This window comes from Quercus lobata, chromosome 10, assembly GCF_001633185.2.
Source record: "Quercus lobata isolate SW786 chromosome 10, ValleyOak3.0 Primary Assembly, whole genome shotgun sequence".
Classification (NCBI taxonomy): Eukaryota; Viridiplantae; Streptophyta; class Magnoliopsida; order Fagales; family Fagaceae; genus Quercus; species Quercus lobata.
In genome coordinates this window covers 26,510,064-26,537,448 of record NC_044913.1, presented here as the reverse complement: position 1 = coordinate 26,537,448, position 27,385 = coordinate 26,510,064, and the positions used below count along the sequence as shown (strand labels likewise).

Sequence of the window (27,385 nt, the reverse complement as noted above, 5' to 3'; positions counted from 1 at the left end):
GTAAAGACGGTATAGGACTAAAACTTGGAAGAAAAATCTAAAATATCCAGGGAAAGCTGCCCTTACTGCCATTCAATACTCTGAACCTGACAGAGCTGCATTCTTTGACTTTTACAACCACCCCCAACGACTTTGGGTATGGACTGATGGGACAAGTATCAGCCTTGGAAATGTTGACCCTATACGTGGACGAAGGACAGTGAACGCAGGCGAGTATAAAAGGAAAAATAAGTAACCTAGAAAGGAGGCTGGGAAAAATGGCCAGAAACGAGAGCCTCCCAACCCACCTCCAGGAAAAAGATTCCAGGGGTGAAGAAAACTTAACCATGTATGAACACAACGGAAAACCCACCACCTCGTGACCAAGGCCTAGCCTTTCAAACCCACGCTCTACAAATGATATTGTATGGGCCTCTTTACGTACGAGCCCAACACCGATACGGTTCGTCACGAATCGAGTCCTTACAATTGGCGCCGTCTGTGGGAAGGCTTGTGTGTTGGTATAGACGGTAGGTTGAGAGAGTTCCTTTGCTATTTTTAACAACTGGTTATACAGTTTTAGTGTAAAGCTCCGCTAAGGTCTATGATTCCTGGCTAGGGGCTACGTTTATTAGCGTCAATCGCTTAGATAACTCTAGGGGTTTGGCTGAGGAGCTACCTCCCCTAAAGCCAGGGCCCCACGCAAAGAGAAAACTAGGTTTTGGACAGAACCAAGGCATTGCATAGTCCTCGGACTCAAGCCTATGGGGAAACCAACTACTTGGATATGGAAAACTAGGTTTTGGACAGAACCAAGGCATTGCATAGTCCTCGGACTCAAGCCTATGGGGAAACCAACTACTTGGATGTGGAAAACTAGGTTTTGGACAGAACCAAGGCATTGCATGGTCCTCGGACTCAAGCTATGGGGAAACCAACTACTTGGATGTGGAAAACTAGGTTTTGGACAGAACTCAAGGCATTGCATTTTGGACAGAACCTCGGACTCAAGCCTATGGGGAAACCAACTAACTAGGTTTTGGACAGAACCAAGGCATTGCATGGACTCAAGCCTATGGGGAAACCAACTATGATGAAAACTAGGTTTTGGACAGAACCAAGGCATTGCATAACTCAAGCCTATGGGGGATGACTACAACCAAGGCATTGCATAGTCCTCGGACTCAAGCCTATGGGGAAACCAACTACCTGATGAAAACTAGGTTTTGGACAGAACCAAGGCATTGCATAGTTCTCGGACTCAAGCCTATGGGGAAACCAACTACTGATGAAAATTAGGTTTTGGACAGAACCAAGGCATTGCATAGTCCTCGGACTCAAGCCTATGGGGAAACCAACTACCCGGATGATGAAAACTAGGTTTTGGACAGAACCAAGGCATTGCATGTCCTCGGACTCAAGCCTATGGGGAAACCAACTACCCGGATGATGAAAACTAGGTTTTGGACAGAACCAAGGCATTGCATAGTCCTCGGACTCAAGCCTATGGGGAAACCAACTACCCGGATGATGAAAACTAGGTTTTGGACAGAACCAAGGCATTGCATAGTCCTCGGACTCAAGCCTATGGGGAAACCAACTACCGGATGATGAAAACTAGGTTTTGGACAGAACCAAGGCATTGCATAGTCCTCGGACTCAAGCCAATGGGGAAACCAATTACCCGGATGATGAAAATTAGGTTTTGGACAGAACCAAGGCATTGCATAGTCCTCGGACTCAAGCCTATGGGGAAACCAACTATCCGGATGATGAAAACTAGGTTTTGGACAGAACCTAGGCATTGCATGGTCCTCGGACTCAAGCCTATGGGGAAACCAACTACCCGGATGATGAAAACTAGGTTTTGGACAGAACCTAGGCATTGCATGGTCCTCGGACTCAAGCCTATGGGGAAACCAACTACTCGGATGATGAAAACTAGGTTTTGGACAGAATCAAGGCATTGCATAGTCCTCGGACTCAAGCCTATGGGGAAACCAACTATCCGGATGATGAAAACTAGGTTTTGGACAGAACCAAGGCATTGCATAGTCCTCGGACTCAAGCCTATGGGGAAACTAACTACCCGGATGATGAAAACTAGGCTTTGGACAGAACCAAGGCATTGCATAGTCCTTGGACTCAAGCCTATGGGGAAACCAACTACTTGGATGTGGAAAACTAGGTTTTGGACAGAACCAAGGCATTGCATGGTCCTCAGACTCAAGCCTATGGGGAAACCAACTACCCGGATGAGAAAAAGTTTGGGTTTCGTAAGATTGGCTACTTGATAAAAATGCTAAGCTACTTAATCCTCGGCTTAAATACCGTAAAAGGTTAAGGCCAACAAAAGCGTAAAGAAGGTGGTGGAACGCCCCAGTATTCAGTAGCCTAAGGGGGCTGTTCGTTTGGCGGGTGATATGTCTTCAGATGGTTATTTCTTACCCAGCATCAGGCCTTCGGTTCTCACCTCGGCTAGTTTGGGGTAAGTATTATTTTTCACGGGTCGGCCTTGTTGTGCCAAGCAATTCTATTAAAGTTATGGTGATATCTTTTTCTTAGTGAATACTTCGGCCATGGTTGTTATTGATTCAAATGCTATATTATTGTGCCGAACAGCACTTGCAAATTCGTAAAAACGCCTTTTTCTTTGATAAAGGGGTAAGACCCCATGTATTGTACTCTAAGATCGGCGGTATTGTGCCTGGCCGACTCATTAAGCTCATTATAATGCCTTCTCTTTTCCTATCTCATAAGAGTTTCAGTTTTGAATATTATTTGTGTAAGTCAGAATTATTAAGTCGGATTATTTTTGTAAGTACAGTGCAGGGTAGTATTTAACTGAATTATGTGTCTACGTGTTGTGTCATCATTTCGGAAATAAAGAGATAGAACATGCAAAGTAAAGTAATAGCCATTTTTATTAATATGAAGATGTATTACAACGTACGAAAAGGGGCTTAAACAAGCCTATACAAAAGATAAACTGTCGAAACAATAAAAAAAAAAAAAACCTCAACAATAAAGATAAGTAGACAACCAGATGTCTTGTTAAATTCGTTTCCGAAATCCTTCCAAACTTTGCTTCAGTAGCTCCCATATTGAGAAAGGGACCTTCTGTAGAAGAAGATGGAAGAGATGGAGGAGATGAACGAAGAAGATGGAGGAGATGAGTAAGGAAGGAGGAGAAGAAGAGAGAAGAGATGAAAAGAAAGAAAAAGGAGCAAAAGAGGGAGAAGGGAAAGCACTAGGATGGATCTGGTGCTGGGAAGACTAAGAAATGGAGGCAGAAGGAGGCGCCAGTGAACGAAGAGAGGAAAAAGCAGGGGCACTTAGTCCCTGCCTCGGTCCTGACTCCTAACCCACTGGAGCCATATTAGGTATGCTCATAAGAGAGCGGTGGGTAGTGATAATGGGTGTTCTTGACTCAGTCACGCCGAAAGTTTGACGTGATGAGCCCCTGCTTCGAATTTTGGTTGAAAGGAAGGTGAGACAAATCTTAAGTCTCCGCCATCCTTGCCCTGACCGAGCCATTTCGAGTTTTATTAGAACTTGATGCTTTGAGGAGGGGTATGATTCCGTCATCACTCGTTATAGTGAACGTATTATGATTTGGTGTATAACTGTTGGGTTAAATAAACGCTAAGGGAGGCTAAGGGTTTCAGATCTCAGAAAGATAAAAGGATCTCTGTACGAAAGTGATAGCCTCCTACTTGTCTTCTTATAGGAAGGGCAAAACAGACGGTATTAAATTCGTTCAGGTTTCCAAAAGAATCTGAAAACAAAGAGGTGTCCGTTCCGCTTCCCCACCTCATCAGACGAACCGTCAAATGTAAATGAGTCTCGTAAAGGGAAATCATTAAAGGCGCATCTTGGACAGCCAAACGGCAGGAGCGTGTCAAGAGTAAATTAAGGGGAACACCCTGTAAACCGATATATTTTCTGGGCAGGTGGAGAACCGCCAGTATCAATGAAGGGCTAAATTAAATGAGCCATAATAAAGGCGCGGTATTGCCAAAACCCTCCTCTCCAACTAGGAGGTCGGATAGCAGGGTTTTGAGGGGCTATTGTGGGGCCCAAGTAATTTATGGGCCAGACCCATTTTCCCGTGGGAGAACCAAAGGCCCAAGCAGAGGAAGGCTATGGCCCAAGCTCGATAAGATAGCCTTGGGATACCGTCGAGGACAGTTCAGTCCTCGGCAGACCCAAAGTCCCACCGGAAAGAGGGGTAAAGACGGTATAGGACTAAAACTTGGAAGAAAAATCTAAAATATCCAGGAAAAGCTGCCCTTACTGTCATTCAATACTCTGAACCTGACAGAGCTGCATTCTTTGACTTTTACAACCACCCCTAACGACTTTGGGTATGGACTGATGGGACAAGTATCAGCCTTGGAAATGTTGACCCTATACGTGGACGAAGGACAGTGAACGCAGGCGAGTATAAAAGGAAAAATAAGTAACCTAGAAAGGAGGCTAGGAAAAATGGCCAAAAACGAGAGCCTCCCAGCCCACCTCCAGGAAAAAGATTCCAAGGGTGAAGAAAACTTAACCATGTATGAACACAACGGAAAACCCACCGCCTGGTGACCAAGGCCTAGCCTTTCAAACCCACGCTCTACAAATGATATTGTATGGGCCTCCTTACGTACGAGCCCAACACCGATACGGTTCGTCACGAATCGAGTCCTTACAGTTTTTTTTTCAAATTTTTAATAAGATAAAACGTGTGGTGATTTATATTGAGCACATGTGATTTTTTTTTCTTCTAATTTTGTAGTTCATTAGTATCAGATTCTTATTAATTTGCACTCATTAACTCACTTGACACAAAAATTAATACACTTAAATGGACATATAGCACAAAGTTAAGTGAATAATTATGGTGTGGTCCCCACATAAATTTAGACAAATGACACAAAATTATATTCTAATTTCAAATTCTAATTGAACTTTCTCTAAGTTTTACCTATTAATATATACTAGTATGTAACCCATGTAAACGCATGGATGCATTTAAAATTAAATACAATTTTTATTATAAAAATATAAATAATTAGTCAAATTATTGAAAAAAATGGTATGTAACACATGCATACATATAGATACATTTAAAATTAAATACAATTTTTATCATAAAAATATAAATAATTAGTCAAATTATTTTTTTTCCAAAAGTAAACGTAATTAGTCACATTCAAATGTTTACCTAAATTTAATATTACTTATGATTATTTTTTTTCTTCTAATTTTTAATAAGATAGAACCTGTAGTGATATTTGTTGTGTGATGATTTTTATTAAGTATATGTGATTGGTTTTTTTTTTTTTTTTTTTAAATTTTATAGTTCATTAATATTAGATTCTTAGTATATTTTGCATTCATTAACTCACTTTGCACAAAGATTAAAAAACTTAAGTGGGTACACGACACAAATTTAAGTGGATAATTATGGTGTGGTTTCCACATAAATTTAGACACATAACACAATTCTAATTTTAAATTCTAATTGAATTTTCTCAAAATTTTACTTATTAATATATATAAATATAGATTACTGTCTGATCAATAATAAAGTTACTATTCTATCAAATAAATAATAAATAAAGTTACTATTAGTTTGAAACGTTAATTATATATATATATATATATATATTTTTTTTTTTTATAATATGAAACGTTATTTTAAGCCTTTTAAGGTGAATATGTGTACTTAAAGTTTTTTTTTTTTGGGTTGCTTTCAAAAAAAAAGTTTTTTTTTGGGTTAAAGTACTTAAAGTTTCTATGTCAGAGAAGCATCTCAAGTTTCTATGTCAGAGTAGATTTTTTTTTTTTTTTCTTTTTCTAAATCTTGAGAGAGAGAGAGAGACAGAGAGAGAGAGCAATTAATCGATATATAATTAAGTTACTAATCCTATCAAAAAAGAAAAAAGGAAAAAAGTTACTGTTAGATTGAAACGTTAATTATAATTTCTTTTTAATAATTTGAAACGTTATTTTAAGCCTTTTAAGATGAATATGTGTACTTAAAGTTTCTATGTCAGAGCAGATTTTTTTTTCTTTTTCTAAATCTTGAGAGAGAAAGAGAGAGAGAGAGAGCAATTATATGTTTCCCCTTCCCGTTGAAGCTTGGATGCTAGGAAGTTGTCTTTCCTGAAAGCTTTCCATCTCCAAGTACTCAACACAGTATAAAACACATGACAAACACCACAGTTAAGCTCTCCTCTGCAGAATGGAAAGCAAATTCCTTCTCAGAAAAGAAGCAAATTTAGTATCCCTTGATAGTAGAAGACTTTATCACAAGGAAACAATTAAGACTCCCACTCCCACTCCCACTCCCACTTCCACTCCCAATTCCAAATCCAATTCCACTTCTTGTTCTTGTTCCTCTTTTGGTTCTTCGCAATGCTGTGATAAAACCACCGAGTGCCTCTGTAGTGCTTGCTTACTCTGTGTTTGTTGCCCTCTAGCTGTTGTTTGGGGTTGCTTCAAACTTCCATGCCAAATTGGGTGGCGTGCTGCAAAACACGCAAAGAAGTGGACTTGCTGTGGATCAGGGATGAAGGGTTTTGCTGAGTACTCTTCATTTTCTGACAACGATTCTGATTTCCAGCCAAGTAGTACTCGTACATGTTCCAAGCCTGTGAGTGTTCCAAAGAAGAGAGTGACACAGAAGGCTAATGGGTTTCAATCTAACAAGTCTGTTGCTGCCCTGAATTCCCATTAGAATTTTATTTCTGGGTTTTATGTTACCTACCTCATATATGTTTCAATTTCTGATCTTGTTGCCTAAATTGTCAAATTCTCATTGTTTCTTGATATTAATGGTGTGATATATGAAGTGGGTCTGCATATGATCATATGGGGTTTGAATCATATCTGGGAAAATTTTGTTTTTAGATTTAGATCATTGATTTATCAAATTGCTGGTTCCACTTTTGAAAGTGTATGTACTGCCTGGTTAGCAAAATATATATATATATATATATATGTATATGTATATAAGCATGTATGTATACAGCTTTTTCTGGAGGGTTGAACTCCGACCTTACCTCTTACATTTCACAAGGACTTATATTTGTGAAAGTTTCAAATTGTTCAAAAACGGTGCGGTGCATATTAAGACTCAGTAGTTTGATTAATGATTGTTTTTAGGTCCCATTTCGGTTGTTTATCAGGATTCAGTTTGAGTTGTTGGGTGATTAATTTATGGCCCCACTTGGTTCCGGACAAGAAAAGTATATGACAAGATGATTCAATCAATCGTCTCTTTGTATTGATCATCTTATCTTATGTTGATTCTCAAAAAGAAAATCTTATCTTATGTTACTATTATTCTTAGCCTTGGAAATATATTATATATTGGACAATCAAATTTTTTTTTAAATTAATCATTCTTGACCTACCAAAGCATGAATTGTTCCGTAAACTAATGCAATTTTTCTATATTCCTCTCTACTCTCTAGTCAAGTTGTTTAATATGAGTCGTATCAAAAAAAAAAAAAAAAAATTGTTTAATATGAGCTTATTATTAAAAAAAAAAGTGTGTCAATTTCACATTGAAACTTTAGTTTTGAAATTGTCATCGTCTTTGATAGCTATATGAAATTTTATTAGCACAAAGCGTGAATATTGCCCGCTCGTGTTAAATACGGTACCTTTATGATAAAATTGTGGCGTGAGTGGCGTGAAATTTAGTGGAGGAGAATTACTCAATTTAAGTGATGTAGGTCACCACTCAGTACTCACTCGTGGATAAAATTCCTGCACACCGATTGTTTGAAAGAATGCCAAAGAGCCTTACAATAAGTTCTTCTTACACGTATGACAATCTAGCCATACGTAGAAGGCAGTAAGACCCTTTAGTATCGTTTTTGAAAAACCTTAGGGCTCGTTTGGTATAATGTTGTTTTAGTAATATTATTTGTATTTTTTAGAAATACGTGTGAACATGACGAAGCCATTCATGGACTAGGGGTCAGTTTTTTTAAACTAACGTAATTATATAATTATATATTTAGGTACTAATTTTAGCAATTTTTTTCAATAAAATTACATTTTGTTCCACTTATTGATCATTATAAGAGAAATGTTACAGTTACAAACTTTTTTACAACATTTTTATATATTATTGAGGTAAAATTCTTACTGGTTTGCATCTGGATCCACCACTTACATCAATTTTTTACTTACTAATAATCACTGATCACAACAAAAATTTGTAAAAAAAATTTGTAGATCTAGTATTTTCCCCCTTCTAAAGTCCATAAAAAAATTTATAGATCTAAAATCTAAAACAAAAAAATATACAAGCCCAAAATATTAGCCCAACAAAAAAAATTACTTATAGGCAATAGCAAAGTTAAAAAAAAATTGAGACTAATAAACCAATTTTAACAAAAACAAACAACTTAACCCTTTAAAAAACTTTAAACAAAATAATTTTGTCCTTACCAACAAAAGACACACTCTACACACATAAAAATAAAAATAAAATAAAATAAAACCTTTGCTTGCTAAGCAATAGAACCAAAAGCCAAGAGCTAACAATAAAACCATCCCCTAACTCCAAGTCCTGGTTCCGTCCTTGCGTGTGAGTGAAAAAATATGTGAAAATATGTATAGTATTGTTTAAACATTGAAAATTGTTGTTTAAAAAAGGGTAACGAATGGGCCCTAAATTTTTTAAATGCGAGGATTTGACTTGTGTTAATATAATGCGTAGAAAATGTCAAATGTTTGGTCCATATACTATTTAAATTGCGCTAGAGCATTGGATGAAAGTTTTTTCCTATAGGTTAAAACCAAAAATTGATTGCCCTACTATTGCCTTTTTGTAGCATGTGGCTCTTATAAATACATGAAACTCGTGCTGTAAGACACGTTATATATAGTCGGTGCAAGAAATATGCATCCCAAAAATTTCATTTTGCACCTTATCTTCAAAAAATTGTTTCAAGGGAGGGAAGAACAAATGTGAAAGTACCATAACAAACATATGTTAAAAATATGTGGTTAAATGTTTAAATTTATCATATTCCAATTGTTTAAACTTTTGGGATAATCCAAAATTTAACATAGTATCAGAGCATGAAATCCTAAGTTTAATTCTTGTCTCTTCCACTCTATCTCTCATTTAAATTCCTATGCATTAGGTCTTACCTATTAATTAAAAGGTAGTTTCAGCTCACACGTGAGTGAAAGTGTTAAAAATATATGATTAAATGATTAAATTTATCATATCTCAATAGTTTAAATTTTTGGAATAATCAGTAATTTAACAACGAATAGATGTTTTTAGATTCTTGATTCCAAAAACAAGTGAAATTCACATAGAATAAGACCATTGACACTGGGCTTAATACATTCTTAACCAAATTTGGTCTAACACCCTCTTCCCTTTTTTCTATTTTAGCTACTCTACTATTTACAAAACCTATATCAACTTCAGTATTCTATATCTACTAAATATTATTTCTTTATTAATTTTATAAAGGTTATATTTTAAAAAGGCTCATGTTTTCTAACGCCCCAACAGTCATATTTTAAGGGTTGTATTTTAATGGTCATATTCTCTTATTATAAATAAGACTATTTCCTTTCAAATTTGAGTCCTCAACCTAATCACTTTCTTTCTATCATTCTTTGTTTTCTCTCAGCCCAAAATTATCTTTCATTCATTCTTTGTTTTCAACATAATTGCTAATGAATCCTCATCCTTTGATGATAATGAATTGGAGATAATTATATGATTTGCTATAGAAGAACAATTAAGCTCACATCGTTCTTTTGTTCAACGTCATCATTCATCAAGCATGATTCTTTGCAAGGCAATCAAAACCCTTTTCTCAACTACTCTGTTGAATCACCCATATATCCCCTAAATGTATTTCGAAAGGGTTTAGAACAAGTCACACTTTTTTACTTCACATTGTATCTGAGCTAAGATCAAGCCATACTTGGTCCAATGAAGAAATAATGTTGGAAGGCTCTAGTTGTCTTGCCTTCAAAAGATGATCGCCACACTAAGAATGCACCCCTTTGGAGCAATGATTGATTTATGTGATGAATATGTGAGGATCGGAGAAAGAACCGCAATTAAGAGTCAATAAAAAGTTGTTAACACAATGGTTTTAATTTACTAAAGAGTATTATGGTCACCAAACAACAATGACATTGCCATCTTGCTAGCAATAGGCCAAAGCTGTGGGTATCTGGGGATGTTAATGAGCATTAGTTGCATACATTGGAAATGGAAGAATTGTTCCAGTGCATGTATAGGCCGGTATATTAGTCATATTCATCATTCAACAGTTATTTTGGAACATGTGGCATCATATATTCTTAGAATATAGCACACATTTTTTTGAACAACCAAGGTCTTATAATGACACCAATATGTTAGAATGATCTTTTGTATTTATCGAACTTGTTGATGGATGTACTCCTTTGATCAATTACTCAATCAATGGTAATAATTATACAATTTTGGAGGGGGGGGGGGGGGGGTACTATCTATCCCATTGATGGCATATATCATTTGTGGAAAACATTTGTTAAAACAAGTCCACCCCTATGAGGAGGAGGGAAAAAAAAAAACGATGAAAAACAAGAGTTGACAAGGAAACATGTGTAGCGTGATTTTGGGGTTAAGAACGCTTTGCAATTGTTTGTGGACATGCACTTTTAAAAAAAAAAAAAATTGGACTTTTCCATTGCCCTTGCTATAAATAACCACTTCCACCCGACATTTTTGTTTTATGTTGTACGTTTCTATTCTTTTGTTGAAGATCACTTTGGGCTTGAGGGACAATTTTTCCTCGTCAAAAATTACAGTTTTTTTCTCAATAAGTCTCCCAACGAAGACTTATTTATTTGTTACCGGTTATGATTTCTTCCGATATGAATTCAATGATGATTGCTTAACAAGTATGTCCCTCCGGCCATTTTTTCCTTCTAAAAATTGGACAGAAAATTCTCCTCATTACAAGGAGGTATCTTATGGAGTGGCTTTGTGAAAGCATCTCTTTTATGAATTCCACATGACGTAGCGGAGCTAGAAACAGATCATGATAATATATATAAATTAAAATTCTAAAAAATTTCAATAAATATACAAAAATTATCTAGTTTTCTTTGAATATGTACCAAGAAAGTTTTAAAGTAATAATAATGATTCTCTATTTTTCATAAATCCAAACATGATATATGACTTTGTGCACATTAGGATAATAAAAATTATGATAAAATGAATAGTTAACTAGATATGAAAGATTTTTCTTTTAGTTAAAAAACTCTTATAAAAACTTTAGGAGGGGCCAAATCAAAAGTTTTACATATAATGATATAATGTAAAAACATTTCAAAATTTTGGGGGTGCTTCATGGCCCCCAAGCACCAACATGGCAACATATGCTTCCGCCACTATCCACATTCCACATTGTGAATCCATGAGATGATTTTCCTCCATCATGACCTACTTGACAAATTATACCTCACGATGTACTTAATATTCAGTGTCGTGAGGTATAATTTGTTAATATATAGTCAATAATAGATATGGTTAACTTTTTTCTGATATTTTCACTATAGTTTTTGGTATGATGTAATTCCGAGTGGCCACTAAACTTTATACTCAAGAATTCAATGTCTTTTATTGATTAACGATGATGCTAATCTTTCTTTCTAAATATCTTGATATATATAGAAAAATGGGGAGAACCTATTTACTTTGTTCACTATGATTCTCTATGTTCGGATTTGGTGGTCAAGGAATGAATTAATCCACAAATGTAGTGAGGCCATGCAACAAAACTTCGCATGCGTGGATAGATACGATCATGGACGGAGCTATATATGGACTTGAGAGGCAATGGCCTCCCCCAAATTTTTTTTTTTTTTTTTTTTTTTTAATATTAGTATATTAATAGGTACTAATTTTAGCAATTTTGTTCAATAAAATTACACTTTGCCCCGTTAACAATGCCATCAATTGTTTTAAGAGTAATGTTATAACCATAAACTTTTCTGCAATATTTTTACAAATTATTGAAGTAGCAAATTCTTATTGGTTCATACACTTGTATCACTTTTCACTTACCAATAACCACTCGTCACATTAGCAATTTGTAAAAATTTTGTAGTTTCAGCATTTTCTACCTTTTAAAGGCCAAAAAAAAATTAATAGAATAAAACTAAAAAAAAATATACAAGCCCAAAAAAATTAGCCTAACAACAAAAATTACCAATAATAAAACTAAAAAAAAAAAATTTAAGCCCGATTAACCTATTTTACCAAAACAACAACATGGCCCTTTGAAAAATTTTAAATAAAAATCTTTAGTGGTTAAGCAGTGGAACCAAAGGCCGGAGCCACTGTATAGAGCGAGCAACAGAGCTGTCTTCTTAATTCCAAGTTCTGACTCCGTCCCTAGATACGATAGAATTTAAACTAAAGATATTCGCTCTATGATAATTAATCTTTATTTTCATATCAAAACATTAATTAATTAATTTTTTTTTTTGATAAGACATTAATTAACTTTTGGTGTAAGTAAGTTTCGATCCCCCCAGCGTCTGATGTTACCAGTAGCATAATGGGCTGAAACCAAACAGCTTAACAGGCATTCAATAACGAGTGTTTTAAGGAGAATATCCGTCATGCTGTCCTTATTCTTGGGCTGAGATTGTTGTTATACTCCAAATTTTTTCAGTTCATAACATTGCAATTTGGGCTAATTTTTGTCATTCCTTTGGAGTTGGGGCCTACACCCATCTCATCAATTTTTTGTTGGGCTCAACCTCAATTACTGGGTAATGGAAAAAGGTAATTAGACTAGGAGTCTCAATTTCATTGCTCGGTGATCCAAGAAGCTGGCTCACAGAAAGTGTCAAACTCAAATTGTCAATAATATATTTTTCTCTAACACCGAAATGGAAAGGTAAATAAATTCTAAATAGAAAAAAGGATTGTCAAGAATGGGATTCGAACCCATGCCCTTTCGGACCAGTACCTGAAACTGGCGCCTTAGACCAACTCGGCCATCTTGACTTCGTTGATATTTCATTCTACAATTTTTTATAAGTATACTTTAAGTAAACGCCATTTTCTTTTAATAAATAAAGTGGAATTTATAATAAAACAAGTGTTCATTTTTTAAGCAAATTTTATTGCGACAATTTTTTTTAGTTAAATTCTGTTACAATTAGGGTTGGTGAAAAAGATCCTTATGTTTTGTGGGCAATAAGAATTACTTTATAAATGGATAGGATGAGACTATTCATTATAATTATTAGAACCAAACCGAGTATTAAATCATCAAGAAAATGGTTTAATGGTTCATCAATTCAATGATTTGGGTCATTGGTTCAACCATTGAATATAATGACTAAAAATATGACAATTGAATTGATTTTTTGATTACTTACTTCAAGTTTAAAAGCAAATAAAACTTGAAAGTTCATAAATAAAAAAAGTTCCAAATTGAAAAACAATATGATTATAATGATAAAAATAACTCAATATTGAATAATCAAATGGTTAGAATGAAACTATGTGGTTTGATATTTTTATTAAACCGTCAGTTTTTCATGGTTTAATTGGTTTTTTTTGGCAAGTTAGACATTTATTTCATAGTGAACCAAAATTTTGTTTGGTTTACAAATTTGACAGTTCAACTGTGGATTCGATATATGATTTTGAAAACTATGCTATTCACTATTCCCCAAACTTCTAGACATTATAAGGCACAGTGTCCCACCTGTTTAAATAAACTTGAGTTATGGGTTGAATCCATGAGACTCAAACTTGGGATTTCAGCTGCATGAGGTGTAACCGTGTAACCTCAAACTCACTGTTCTAGGCTTCTAACTTCTATTTCTATGTCATAGAAATTAACATTAGCCCTTGAAAAAAGAAAAGAAATAGAGATGGAAAGAATAAGGTTGGCACGGCCAGAACTTAAAAAAAAAATAATAATAATAAAAAACATAAGTAAGAAAGAGGTTAATTTGCTGTAAGATTGTCATAAGTCAACAGCTAGTTCAGTATAACTAGAGCCTGTTGTTGTGGTAAATCATAAATCTTATGACTTGGATTTGGATTGAGTGAATACTGAATGGTACCCAATAAAAATTAGTTCTTAATAATGTGATAGATGTGGCTTAAATTGTAATCTTTCGCTGTAAGAGAATAAGACCCAAACTTCATACCAAAAACAATGACAAAAAAGGGAATCCTTTGGCTTCAAAACAACCCGCCATTGTAGACATGAAACAGTATTGTTGAATGTTGATCCTTCTGATGAATCAATCCAATCTGACATTTTGAATTCATTTTTCATATCTTGATGGGTTGGATTGAGTTGAAATTTTATTTTCAGCTTTGAGTCGAGTCGATTTTGGGTTAATAATTTTTTAATAATTTTTTTTTTCTAACTGATTTTGAAATATTATTTAGGCATATTATATACGTGAATTTTAAAAATTTATTAAATAAATTTGAAAGCACAACTTATACAAGGCATGGCAAATTTTAAGCACAATACAATGTAGATTGGGTTAGGTTTCCCAATACGACACACCAACCACTAAGGTAAGCAACCTGAATATGTCTTTTATGGAACCTATATTATATTTATTTTAATTTTAGAGGAATAATAGTTTTCCCTTTTATATATATATATATCTTATTTTATACTATATTATAAATTACATCTCAATCTATTATTTGATAATTTAATTAGTGATTCAAGAATTATGTTTTTACATGTGATGATGAGAATGTACAATTTGTTGAATAGAGTTTTATTTCATAATTAATATAATGATTTTTATTTGAAAGAGTACTATAGGGACACATTTTGCAGCCCAAGTCCAAGGTGTATGAGATCTCGGTCCAGTGAGTCCAGTACAATAAATTTGTAGAGAGTGGGTGAAAGAGCTAGGCTTTAGTGCATGGATAACAGTTAATATGGTGTTCATGACAATCAAACAAAAATGAACTGAGTTTATCAAAGAAAATTTGTTCTCGGCACAATCCGAGGAGTTTTGTTCTAGTAAATATTGATGAGAATGGTTACAGGAGTTCTTGAGATTGCTACAGTGCTTTCTCTATTAATCCTAGGATCCTCTCTCCGTGGTGGGTTTCTCCTATTATATAGTCTCCTTTGTACGATCTTGGCTTTCCACTTGTTAATAATCCAAGCCTATACTTGAGTGCCTGTCCCATCAGACATCCTCTCTGGCGTTCTGTGAGTTGCGATGACCGAGGTAGCACTGTTCAGGAGTCTTGTCCACATAAATGCGGTGTTAGCAGCTTTCCCTTAGATATTCCTAAGTTCCTATCCTTTAGAACATCCTGAAAGGTCACTCTGACTATTTAGGACTTATATTTGACTGTGCTTTAGCTGATCTGAGGAGATATTCCTCCTCGGACTCAGACTACCATGCTCTCGGCCAAAGCCTCACACCCCATTGTATGATTTTGGGCCCATGACCCCACAAGTATTGAACACAATTTTTTTTTAAAATACTTGTTTATACTTTAAGTTGTGGAAATTTATTTGAAAGTTTTTTTTTGGAGGAATAGTTCATTTGAAAGTTGTTTAATTCTTTTTCGATATTTTTTAGTAATTTAATACTTTTATTTTTATTTTAACTATTATTAAATTAATTTTGACATCCTCAGGGTTCAACTTGGTCCGACCATAAAAACCTTAAACCTTAAACCTCTCGGTTTTTAAAACATTGTTAAATCCTATCATAATTTATGAAGAATATTTCTACAAGGCAAAAAGAGGCTAACTCAAGTTAGTCGTCAGAAGACAACCCAGCCAACCAACGACATCTTAGTAGTTTGGTGGCACCCTAGTGTTTTTCAGTGCAAATGCGTGCCTTCCACTCTACGAGTCTGTTTGGAATCCACTTAGTTAGCTGAAATAGTACAGTTGGTCCCATAAATAGTACCAAAAATAAGCTAAATAGTAAAATAAGTTAGCAAAATTAATCATGCCAAACGTACACCACATTTACATAGATATGGAAACTCTTGTGTACTACGCCAAAAGATCCTCCCACCAACCCATATCAGGTGAATATGGGAATTGAACTCTCTAGTCATTAATTCCATTCCTACCATTGCACTTCCTATAAGAAAAGTGGTTAAAATCATGGGAATGTGATTAGCTCTTGTTGATAGCCATTTCGGAAGCCCAAGTAGAAGGGAGAAGCCCAGCAACACGGACAGAAAGGAGTTGGCAAACAGATGGAAAACTCATTAAGCCCAAGCGGCAAAAATAATGGATCACAGGCCCATGAGATAAACAAATGGGTCTTGAAGAGGTAAATGGGCTTAAAGGAGCCCGGAAAGAGAGAAAAAGCAAACCATGGGCAATATATGATGTGGAAAAATGAGAATGGGCCGTGGCAGGTCCAAAGTAATGAAAGCAAAGAAAGTAAGGGGTTGATGGCAAGCCCATGAATCCCAAGGATGAGAAATAACGTAATTGGGCCGGGGAAACCCAAAGAATTTAGTAAAAGCCCATGGTAATGCAAAGCTAGGAAAATGGTTGAGGAAGCCCAAGGAAAGCAAACGGGCCCGGGACGCCTAAGGGAAAACAAATGGGACATAGGAGCCCGCTAGTAATGTAACACAAGAACCAATGGTTTTGCTGGGCCATTAGGAGAAGAATAAACGGTAGGCCTAAAAGGGCCCAGCTAGATTGAAATAAAATAACTTCGCAGGAGGAATGATAGAGTGGTATGGCAGGAGATAGTAGCAGGAACAAGGGTGGGCTGAAGAAAAAGCAAAGCCTACCATTAAGCAAGGCCCAACCTCGAATAGGGCAAGCCATAAAGGAAAGGGATACCAAAAAATGGTCAAGAACGTACGGCAGACTGTGTAGACCAACCACGGTAGACGCACGAGCAGTAGGCAGATTTTGGACATACATGGAAGAGAGGCACGCGCAAGGCCCAGATCTCACCAACCTGTACCTAGCCAATACAGGACACGATGAGGTCATGGGTTAGAGGTAAGAGGGCATGGTTTGGTGGTGGGGAGAGAGGAAAACCTATTTTGAAGTTCCTGCTAAGGCTCTTTTGGGGGATGTATCCTGCTGGGATGACATACCACCCAAAGGGGCAAAACTGAGCTGGAACCACAAGGTACATGCCATGAGGGATAGGGAGAGAGAAGGCACCCACACTGTAGCAAGAAAGGGTGCCACGACAGATAAACAAACAAAATAGCTTTCTTTTGTCTAACAATGGGGAGTGGCACACAGTCGGACCAGTGATGGTCAACAGGTACACCTAGACCAGACAAAGGTGGTTAAGGGCTAAAATAGTAAAATCTGGTCATGGCAGGCACTATAAAGAGGCCCTTGCCGTGTACAGGAACCACAACAACAGTAAGTACTACAGTATCGAAAACTTGAAATCCAAGAAATAGAAACAAGGATTAAGAAAGAAAAAAGATAAGCAAAAAGGGGAATATTAGAGAAGAAGGAGAAAAAAAGATAGAGAGTTAGAATGACAAGCATGCACCAATAGGTTGATTCCCTCTCTCCCTCTTAAAATCTTGCTCTCTACCGGAAACGAAAGGTGTTCTTGGGTACCAATCGTTCAGGTCCACTTCTCTTAAAGTGATTAATTTCCACAGTAGGATCTCCCTGAGAGATTATTCACTTTGAGAAGAGGTGTTCTTCTCTCTTTGGTTTTGGTCTTGCGGATCAGACTTGATCTAATTTATTTACTCTTTCAATCAACTCACATGCTACCCACTTGTTCCCTTTTTACTTTTCTTATAAAATGATTGTTGTTATAACTATGATTATCTTTTTTCTTAAGTAAGGTTTATCTGTTCACCTTAATAAAGATCTCAAAGTATTTGATTTTATTATTGTTATCATATCTGCCTGCCACAACTCATTTGAAACAGTTTTGCCTGTCGTAAGCATGCTCTTGGCAGGCGAGGCATAGTTTGTGCACAAGTTGGACCAAGTTGAGTTACAGTTGAACCGGTCTCAACTCCCATACTCAGAATACTCGGGCCCAATACCACAGGAGGCAGCCCAGCCCACTTTAACTAAAAAAGACCCACTATAGCTCTAAACCACTATATAAACACTAGACCTCCTTCGTTCCAAGGTATGATGAGTGAAATTCCCTTATTCTTATTCTTCTAGAGCTCTTGGAGATTTTGTAAGGTACTAACTTAATGATTGGAGGGTCATTAGCTAATAAGTCGACCCCACATTAACACTTTCTGAGAGTATGTTCATCATTTTATATTTTCCGAGCTCTTTGTTTGGACTATCAACTCATTGACAATTTTTTGTACATCATTAGCATGTATAGTTGTAGTTTGTATTGGTATTATAAACCCTTAATAAAGTAATTATTGGGCCACAATATAATCTTATGTGAACTAAGAAATTCCACAAAGGATATAATCAATTTTACAAAACTATTATGGTCAGAATTTTGAAGCTAGGATATTAACTACACACAAGAACACAACTCTTTCTTCTTAGAAGGAAAAACCATGGGACCTACTCTAAACAAATCCACTATTCGAAATTCAATTAAAACGTATTCTCAAGATTATCAAAAAGAAAGTTTTAAAACTTCAAGGGCCAAAATAAATACAACCGTAGGCTTCAAGGGACAAAAGTTTAAGTGTAAATTCAAATTCTATATGTATTTCTTTAGTTAATAAATAATATGTATAATTGGGTGGTGACAAGTTTTATTAGTGCCGGGTGGTCCTATGTTATAACGTAATGCTGAGGTTTAAGTAATGCATCAAAAGAAAAATTATGTGTATAAGATTATTTTAAATAATTATAATTCACATTTTTAAAATATAGTGTTATCTTTAATATAATATGAATTCAATATTCAAGTATATTTGAATAACATAGATGTCAACTTTCAAAAATTTCAATTCTTCTGAGTTAAATTTTTTATTTTTTATTTTTCGAAAGGATTGAGTTTAAACTATTAATAAATTACAATTTTCGATATTTAAAATTTTTAGCAAAAGACCCTAGAGAAATGAATAATTTGATCTCTTCTCTACCACTGCCACACAAGTTGTCAATCCCATCAATCTCTTGCTAAATTGTCTCTGTGACTGTGTTGATGCCCATTTTTCCAAAACCTATATCCAAAAGCCCATGAGAAAGAAAGCCCAATGAAAAAGCAAGGCCCAAAGGCCCACCAATAAGACCGAAGAGCAAGAAAGGTCCAAAGAAATAAGTGCAGGTGAAAGCAATCTACAGCAAAACACAAATCTGCCGCAGAATACAAATCTGCCGTAGAATACAGATCTGCCGCATAATACAGTTCCCTGGTAGAATGGCTTCAGCAGACAAAGACAAATTGGGCCCAAGACCTTTTTGATCCAGTCAACATTATTTGGCCCACAAAGGCCCAAATTCTTTTGTATAAAAGGATAGGCTTGAAAGCTAATATAAAGAAGCATAGTGAAAAGAAACAAGGAGCAGCAGGAAGTGTGAGCAGCAGGAATCACGTGAAGGAAAGAAAAGCCAAACCAAAGGAAAATGACAAACGTAGCAGGAAACGCGTGAAAAAATAAGACAAAACACGCAGCAGATCAAAACAAAGCTAATTTGCTACGGCAGAAACAGCGTGGGAGACAAACACAGAAGACAGTGGAGCAAGCACAGAAGGGTCGGGGCACCACCAACCTGTACCCAGCCAATACAAGGGAGGTGGGCCCACGGTCAAGGGGATTCAGAGGGAGTGGTTTGGTGGTGGGGGGAAAAAGGGGTTTATATTTGGTTTCCTGCCGTGACTTCTTTTGGGGAATATATCTTGCTGGGATAATATCTTACCCAAAAGAAGTAATAAATGGTTGGGACCATCTAATGCATGCCATAGAGCTAGGTAGTGAGGTAGAGGTATACAATAGGAACAAACAAAAGGAAATTTTGTCGTGAAATGGGTAGTGATGCAGCAGACATGAACTGAACAATGGTAGTGGTCTGGGCAACCAATGGGTGAGTGGGTAATCTTGAAAGGATGCCCACAACAAACCAAAAACAGTTGGTGAAGCCCTAGGGGTAAAAGGGAGAAATGCTATTGAATCAGTTGGTTATAAAAGGAAGGTAACCAGGCAGAAAAAAGGGGATCGGATGGAAGAGGAAAAACAGAGGAAGAAAAAGAAAACAGGGGAAGAGAGAAAAAAACACCGAAAGAGGGAGACCCAATGGAGGGAAGCACTTAAGGGAGGAAAACTCATGGTGAGAGAGTAGTAAGCACCCAGAGAGAGGTACCCAGGAAAAGGAAAGACCAAAAAGGGGGAACAACCTACGGCAGGAGAGTAATAAGAAACTAAGAGTAAAGAAAGAACTGAGAGAAAGAAAGAAAGTGGTAAAACAAAGAGAGAAAATATGGCAGGAATAGGGGCATGCATCAATAGACCATCTTTTCCCTTCCTTTTAGCAAACCCACTCTTTGATGTCCCTAAAAGTAATAGCTAGTAGCCATTTAGGCCTATTCTCCAAAATGCACAACTTTGATGGCAAAAGCCTATGACAAGGTTGTTCAAGTTGGGTTCTGGGTTCTTTCTTGGTTTACTTATCTTATGGGAAGATTTAATACTTGATTTTGATTGCAAATATATTTGATTTATCTCATTATAAATTATATCTGCTGTATTTAATCATCCTGCCGTAGCACGTTTTTATCATGTCTGCTGCATTAGTTGTCCTGCTGTGGTATTTTCACTTTTTATACTAGTTATTCTGCTGTAGCACATTTTCATTATATTTACCGTGTTAGCTATTATACTAGCTAAACCTTTTCTGCGGAAGCTTTCTTCTTTATTTGTTATTACATGTTTCACTGTTGATAATCATTATCCTACCATAAGTATATATATATATATATACATACATACATATATCTTGTTTCTCATGTTCTGCAAAATATATTTTATATATGTATATGTGAATACGTATAAGTATATATACTCATATATGTATGTAAATACTTGAGAATATGCTAACCCATTTAAACTAACATTTATTTTATGGGTATTTTCTTTGGGTTTTAGATTTGTTTATGTGCAGGAAGTAGAAAAGTATTTCTGCAGTAAAAACGAAGAGTAGTCATTCACATTGCAAAAGATTTTACTGCACGGCAGACAGTTTTAAAGCACAGCAGACAGTTTTATTGCATAGCAGAAGGCTTTACGGCAGAAAACTTTAATGCACAGCAGAAAGCTTTATTGCATAGTAGGAAACTTTTTCACACAACATGAAGTTTTGCTACATAGCAAAAAAGTCCTGTGACAGAAACTGGAGAAAAGTTCATTTTGAAACATAAACTGGAAAAAAGTTCCTTTTACGGTAGAAACTGGTGAAAAGTTACTTATGCGGTAGAAACAGAGGATAAGCACCACGTTCTACTCGCCATAAGCGTGCTCCTAGTAGACGAGATATAGTTTGCGCACAAGCCGAACTAAATTGAGTTGCAGTTGGACCGGTCTCAACTCCCTTACTCAGAATACTCGGGTCCAATACCGCAGGAGGCAGCCTAGCCCACTTTAACCACAAAAAGGCCTACCACAGACTGTAATCACAATTCATGTCTTTGCTTTATAGTTTGAGAATCCGATATATATATATATATATATATATATATATGAACCTAAAAATGAAATATCTGTCCCTCTGAGAAATAAATATCTGTACTTTTATATTGCAGTTGCACTACAAGGTGGGGGAATTTTCGTACTGGTAAAGTTTATGGCATTCCAACCATCCAAACTGACCACTTCCTTATCCTTCTTTACCTGAAAGGAAATGTACCTAATTCTGAAAGAGATTGTGATTTTGACCTATATATATAAAAACTTAAAAAGAAGAAACTTTTCAATTAATTAGTATATTCAGTTATTCTTTCTGCAAAAAACATGCATGAATCGTTGACTGTTAGTGCTAGTGGAAATATGTCATTTTTCTCTTGCGCTTTATGCTGCTTTGGAAACCAGCTTAAAGTTTCCACAGGTGCATGATATTTTTTCTTTGGTCTCTGTAAGCTGTAACATGTAATCTCAGTTGTGACTTATCAGATCGATGTTCGAAGCACATATTGTCATTTTTTCCTTTTAATTGAAAATTTTTGATGATCAGTTGTTAGCTCGATCTTTTATAGCGATTCTACAATAAATAGTAAAGAGTTTTCCACCTAAATATATATGTTCTTGTATGTGATTATTATTTGAATTGATAATATTGGTGATAATATTATTCGGGACCCAATTATAGTGGTATCAAACCTTGGCTAATTTAGTGGATGCTTCTTTTTTGTGTGAATTAAGATGGAAGATACAAGATTGCTTTGATTATGGTAGAGCTATCCCAAGAGGAAAGAAGATAGTTAAAAACAATTGATGGAATTTGAGTCAAGGTAGAGATTGTTGGGAAATTGTCTCAAATTCCAATTGTGACTTGGAAAGTCAATTAGTTTTCCTAGTTGAAAAAGGAAAAAATTAATTTGGTTTCCTTTGTGTAGAAGGAAAGTCTATTCTTTATTAAAAAGGGAATAGGAAAAAAAGTCTTATAAATAAACAATGCTACAAAGAATTTGATGGCTTTGGTCCAAAGGTCCTCCCTATGGGAAGAGAGAATATAGAGCGTGAAACCAAGAAAGAGAAAAAATAGATTTTTGCTTGGGAGATAACGCAAGGAGAGAAACATGCACACAAATTAAGGAGAATTTGTGGGGCTTTGTTTGATGTTGAAAAGAGAAAGACAAAGAGAAGAAAGTTAGAGAGGAGAGAGTAAAGTTTTGCTATGATGCCATCTTCTAAAAGATAGATAAGGAGAACTACGTGGAAAGGAGAAAGAAGAAAAGAAGAAAGCTAGAGAGGAGAGAGCAAAGTGTTACCGCCTTTGAGATAAATAATTAGTGTGTGTAAGAAAAAAAAAAGTTTTTATTTAGCTGTGAGACATAAAGAGAGTATGTGTGAGATTAAAGAAAAATAATGAGAATTTTTTTTTAGCCGTGAAACACAGAGAGTGCATATGAGAGCAAATAAAAATCTCTAAAATAATAGAGATTTTTCTTTAGTCGTGAAACATACACAAGAGATATTGTAATTGATTTGATAATAGTAAAATTGACTCGGAGTTTGTCCTATGATTTTTCTCTTAAAAAAAAAAAGTGTTTTCCATGTAAATATATATATTCTTGTGTGTGATTGTTACTTGGATTGATAATATTAGTGATAAAATTATTTGGGAACCAACATCTTCTAAACACGCTGGATGAGTACTATAATGTAATCATTATGGTCCAATTTCCATGCGTAGTTTGTGCTCCACTTGCACCACACACACACACACACACACACACATATATATATATATATATAATTGAAAGGACATGAAAAATAATGCAATAGTGAACTGATGCATATGGAATATGAAATGAAATCCAACACCAATTCAATCAAGTACCGGCAGATGAAGCTAAAAAGTGCTTCTAGATGTGTAGCATGTGTTTAAGATCTTGAAATAACTAATTTTTTTCATTTCATGCAAGAAGGAATTAGAGTTTTTTTGCCAATAAACTTTAGGTCAACTAGCACTACTGTACTGGGGGTTTCTCTGTTGTGAAAAGCGGATTAATTGGATTTGTAATTCAACCACAAACGGAGAGAATATGCAAGTGCCCATGTGTTATACTCATGGCTAGATAGGACATATAGAAAAGAAGAATATACTAACAACAAAAAGAAATAGAAGCTGCATGATTAAATGGAATCTAATTCTCTAAAAAGATAACAAAAGCATGGCTTAGAGAAATTAAGAAGCTTCTCCAATTAGAACAATTATTGTTGGATTCAAATTGGCTTAACTATGACAGTCAATAATATAGATTAGTACTTAGGCATCCTAGTCTCTCTTCTAAGCTCTAGCTAAATTTGGATCGTGCCCAACTTCTCTTTTTCATGGTTTTGTGTTAGAACTTAGAACCAGTGAAAGAAAAGGAAGAAGTCATGCACCACATCCTCCACCACAAACTGTACCACATCCGGCAGCACATCCACCACCATATAAGTTGGTGTCACCGGTAGAAGTTTTGTCCTTGGATACACCATCACCACAAGAGAAGATTATGACTGAGATTACAGAAATGGTAACCAAAGCAACCCAGAAGATTAGCCAAGCATGACTAATATCACCAATACCTCCATCCAAGTTGATAGCCTCTCTAGGTTCCCTCACCATTTACTTCCTCTCTTTTCTTTGTGACGTTTTTGAGTAAAGTGGCTTAATTTTCTTCTAGGATGAGCATCTTTCACCTCTTGGGCTACTTATAGAAGCTCCAAGGTCAATGTTTTTTACAACAATTATATGTCCTATGGTCCTTTAAAACACTCAAGTGTGATCTCTCTCTCTCTCTCTCTCTCTCTAGATCTCTTTCTAAGACTATGTGATTCTCTTTGCTTGCATTAGAATTGGCAGGCAAAGCCACGAGTTTTAACATGAAGGAATATAGTGGGTCAACAGTGTCACTACAAACTTTAATAAATGGGCATGCATTCATATATATCCCACTCTTTTTTGTCGTAAAACATAATAATCAATACTGTTTTTGAGTATTCAACTGTCAAAAGACTAGTGTATTAGTTCGTTGGATTAATTAATCAATTATGGATAAATTACGTATTTGATATTTATTCTTTGTACCATATTTTAATTTGACCACTAATATTTTAATTGCGTCAATTTAATTTATAACCTTTCAATGTCGTGTTAATTTAATTTTTGTTAATATCTCTTAAATAAAAATTTTTGATGCAGCAAATAGTCAAAATAAAAAATTAGTTTTTTTTTTTTTTTTTTTTCAATAGCTAATTTTAAATGAATAGCATTAATTTTATAGATAAATATGTAAATATATTAAAGAGACTAAAATTTATTCAATCTAATTTTGTAGAAAACGTAGGCCTCAAGTTTTTATTTATTTTTTAATTCTATAAATGAAAGAATGATTTAAATACAAGACATCTCCCTTAAAACCACTAAAAAATGTCAATTAAGTTTCAAAATTTTTGATAAATGTAAAGTTCATTCAAATATAGAGTTTATGAATTTCTTTGAGAACGAAGAAAAGTAGAACTCTATCTTTGGATATGTGTACTGTTCCTTTAAGGTTTCAAAGTAAAAAACGTACATGTTTTTCTCTAAAACTGATTCTGAAAACGAGTACTGCAGTTATTATTTAATGAATGACTTAAAATTGAATACTCAAACGATTCAAATAAAACATTCAGTAAAGTTGGAAACTTTTCTTTTTCTTAAAAAGAAAAAAAAAAAATCAATTATTATAGAATGAATCTCCCCCTACCCCCAAACAAACATAAAAAAGAAAAAGTAAAAAAAAAAGGAAAAAGAAAACAACTCTTTAAATATTAAATATATATATTTATATTTTTGTTAGACATTTTCATTACTCATTAATTGCAATACAATGTTTATGACCACATGGGTGGAATCTAACATGACGTAGAAGGTGACATTTTAATTGACCCAACGGTCGATTCATGATCGTTTGTCTTGGTTAAAGGGTCTAGTCAGCACCTACAATTATCAAATTGGCTCCCAGAGTTTCAATAGCACAATGATTTTGGACTACTTCTCCAACTTTTTGACTTGGGGAGGTTTTTTCTTTTTGAGAAATTTGACTTGGGGAGGTTGGTACTAGTCCAATAGAATCTCCACATTAGTGTCCCATTAGGGATTAAAAATGTAATTATTGGGGCCTAAGTGGAGTCCTCCTTTAGTTGGCTTTCTGCAAAAGAAAACAATAATAGAATTGAAAATTAACATTATTTGGGTTGCAGTCACACAACAATTAAGTAGATTGTGGAGGGCAATGAGAAATTGACTTTGGCCTTCACTAGATAAACTACAAAAAGTTCTGCATCCTTGTAATTTTTGTTGATTTTTTTTTTTCTTCGTAACCTAGCTTCATTGTTATGCGTGAATCTTGTCTCCAATCAGAGTCACAACTACAGTTTCTGTATCTATGTGAATCTTCTGCACGATTAAGTGATACCTACTTCAAATTTACTTGACACTCAGCGTAGAAGGATTTGTATACCAATTCTAGTATGTCACATATTAAATGGTTTTGAGATTCAAGTAGTAATAATATCTTTAAATTTATGGAGTTTTATATCATTAATTCGAATCTCACCTCCTTTCTCACTATCTATACCTATAGAAGAATTTTATTTTATGGATTTGTCATAAACTAGGATTTTAATGGATTTATAGACTTATAGTATTGCCAGGTTTAAGTATAATTCAATTTCCTTCTTAAAAAAAAAAAGAAAGTATAATCCAATTTATTTGTTTTGCATGCAAGTTTGTGTGCTATGATTATTGTAGAGTCTCGATTTGTGGCCCAAACCCAAAGTATATGGCCAATGAGTCCAATACAATAAATTTGTAGAGAGTGGGTCAAAGAACTAGGCCCTAGTGAGTTGAACAACGGCTAATATGGAATTAAGTGACAATCAAGCACAAATAAAAGGTATTGATGTCAATAGACTTTTAGTCTGAGGAGGTCACAATTATATGTATTGATCACAGTTAGATACAGAGACAATTTAGATTGCTATAGTGTTCTCTCTCTATTTTTCCAATCCTCTCTCCATGAAGAGTCTTTCACCTTATATATCCTCCTTTGGACCATCTTCACCGTACACCTGTTGATCATCCGAACCCTTACTTGAGTACTTGTTCCATCAAACACTCCCTCTGGTTTTTTGTGAGTTGTGGTAGCTAAGGTAGTACTATCTAGAGGTCTTCTCCACATAAATGCGGCCAGAAAAGTAGCTGCAGTGTATTTAATGTAATGGTGGCAGCTTTCCCTTAGATATTTTTAGGTTTCCTTCCTTCTCGCATGTTCATGAAGCATGTCTCTATCATTGAAGCTTCTTAGAGGATTACGCTAACAGATAGAGTACATATTATGAACTACATTCATCATATCTGAGGAGGAATTCCTCCTCGGACAACCTCTTACTTGTTCCCTGTCTTTGAGACTTTAATTGGGAACGCTTAACAACTACTTGCTCTTCCTCGGACCTATCAATGTCCTCGGACAAGGCCCAAGGTCCAATATACTATTTTGGACTCTTGTCCCTATAATAGCCCTTCAAAAATCCGGTTTTTCCCTCCCATCCGAGGAGAAAATGTGGGGTTTTGATTTTTAAGAGATAAGATCAATTGATTTTTTGATTTACACGTGTGAGAATGCGGTTTTACATGCCTCTTAATAGTCACTGATACTTCGTAGTCCATGAGGCGTTATTAATTACTCCAGGTAGCTTTATGTCCCCCGCATCCAA

The 27,385-nt window shown here is 35.3% G+C and overlaps 1 non-coding gene across 1 annotated transcript; it reads right to left on the bottom strand.

The window, feature by feature from the left end:
- Positions 1 to 12,952: 12,952 nt before the first annotated feature.
- Positions 12,953 to 13,033, bottom strand: TRNAL-CAG. Its single transcript has one exon. It is a non-coding gene; the product is annotated as a tRNA-Leu (tRNA).
- Positions 13,034 to 27,385: the final 14,352 nt, after the last annotated feature.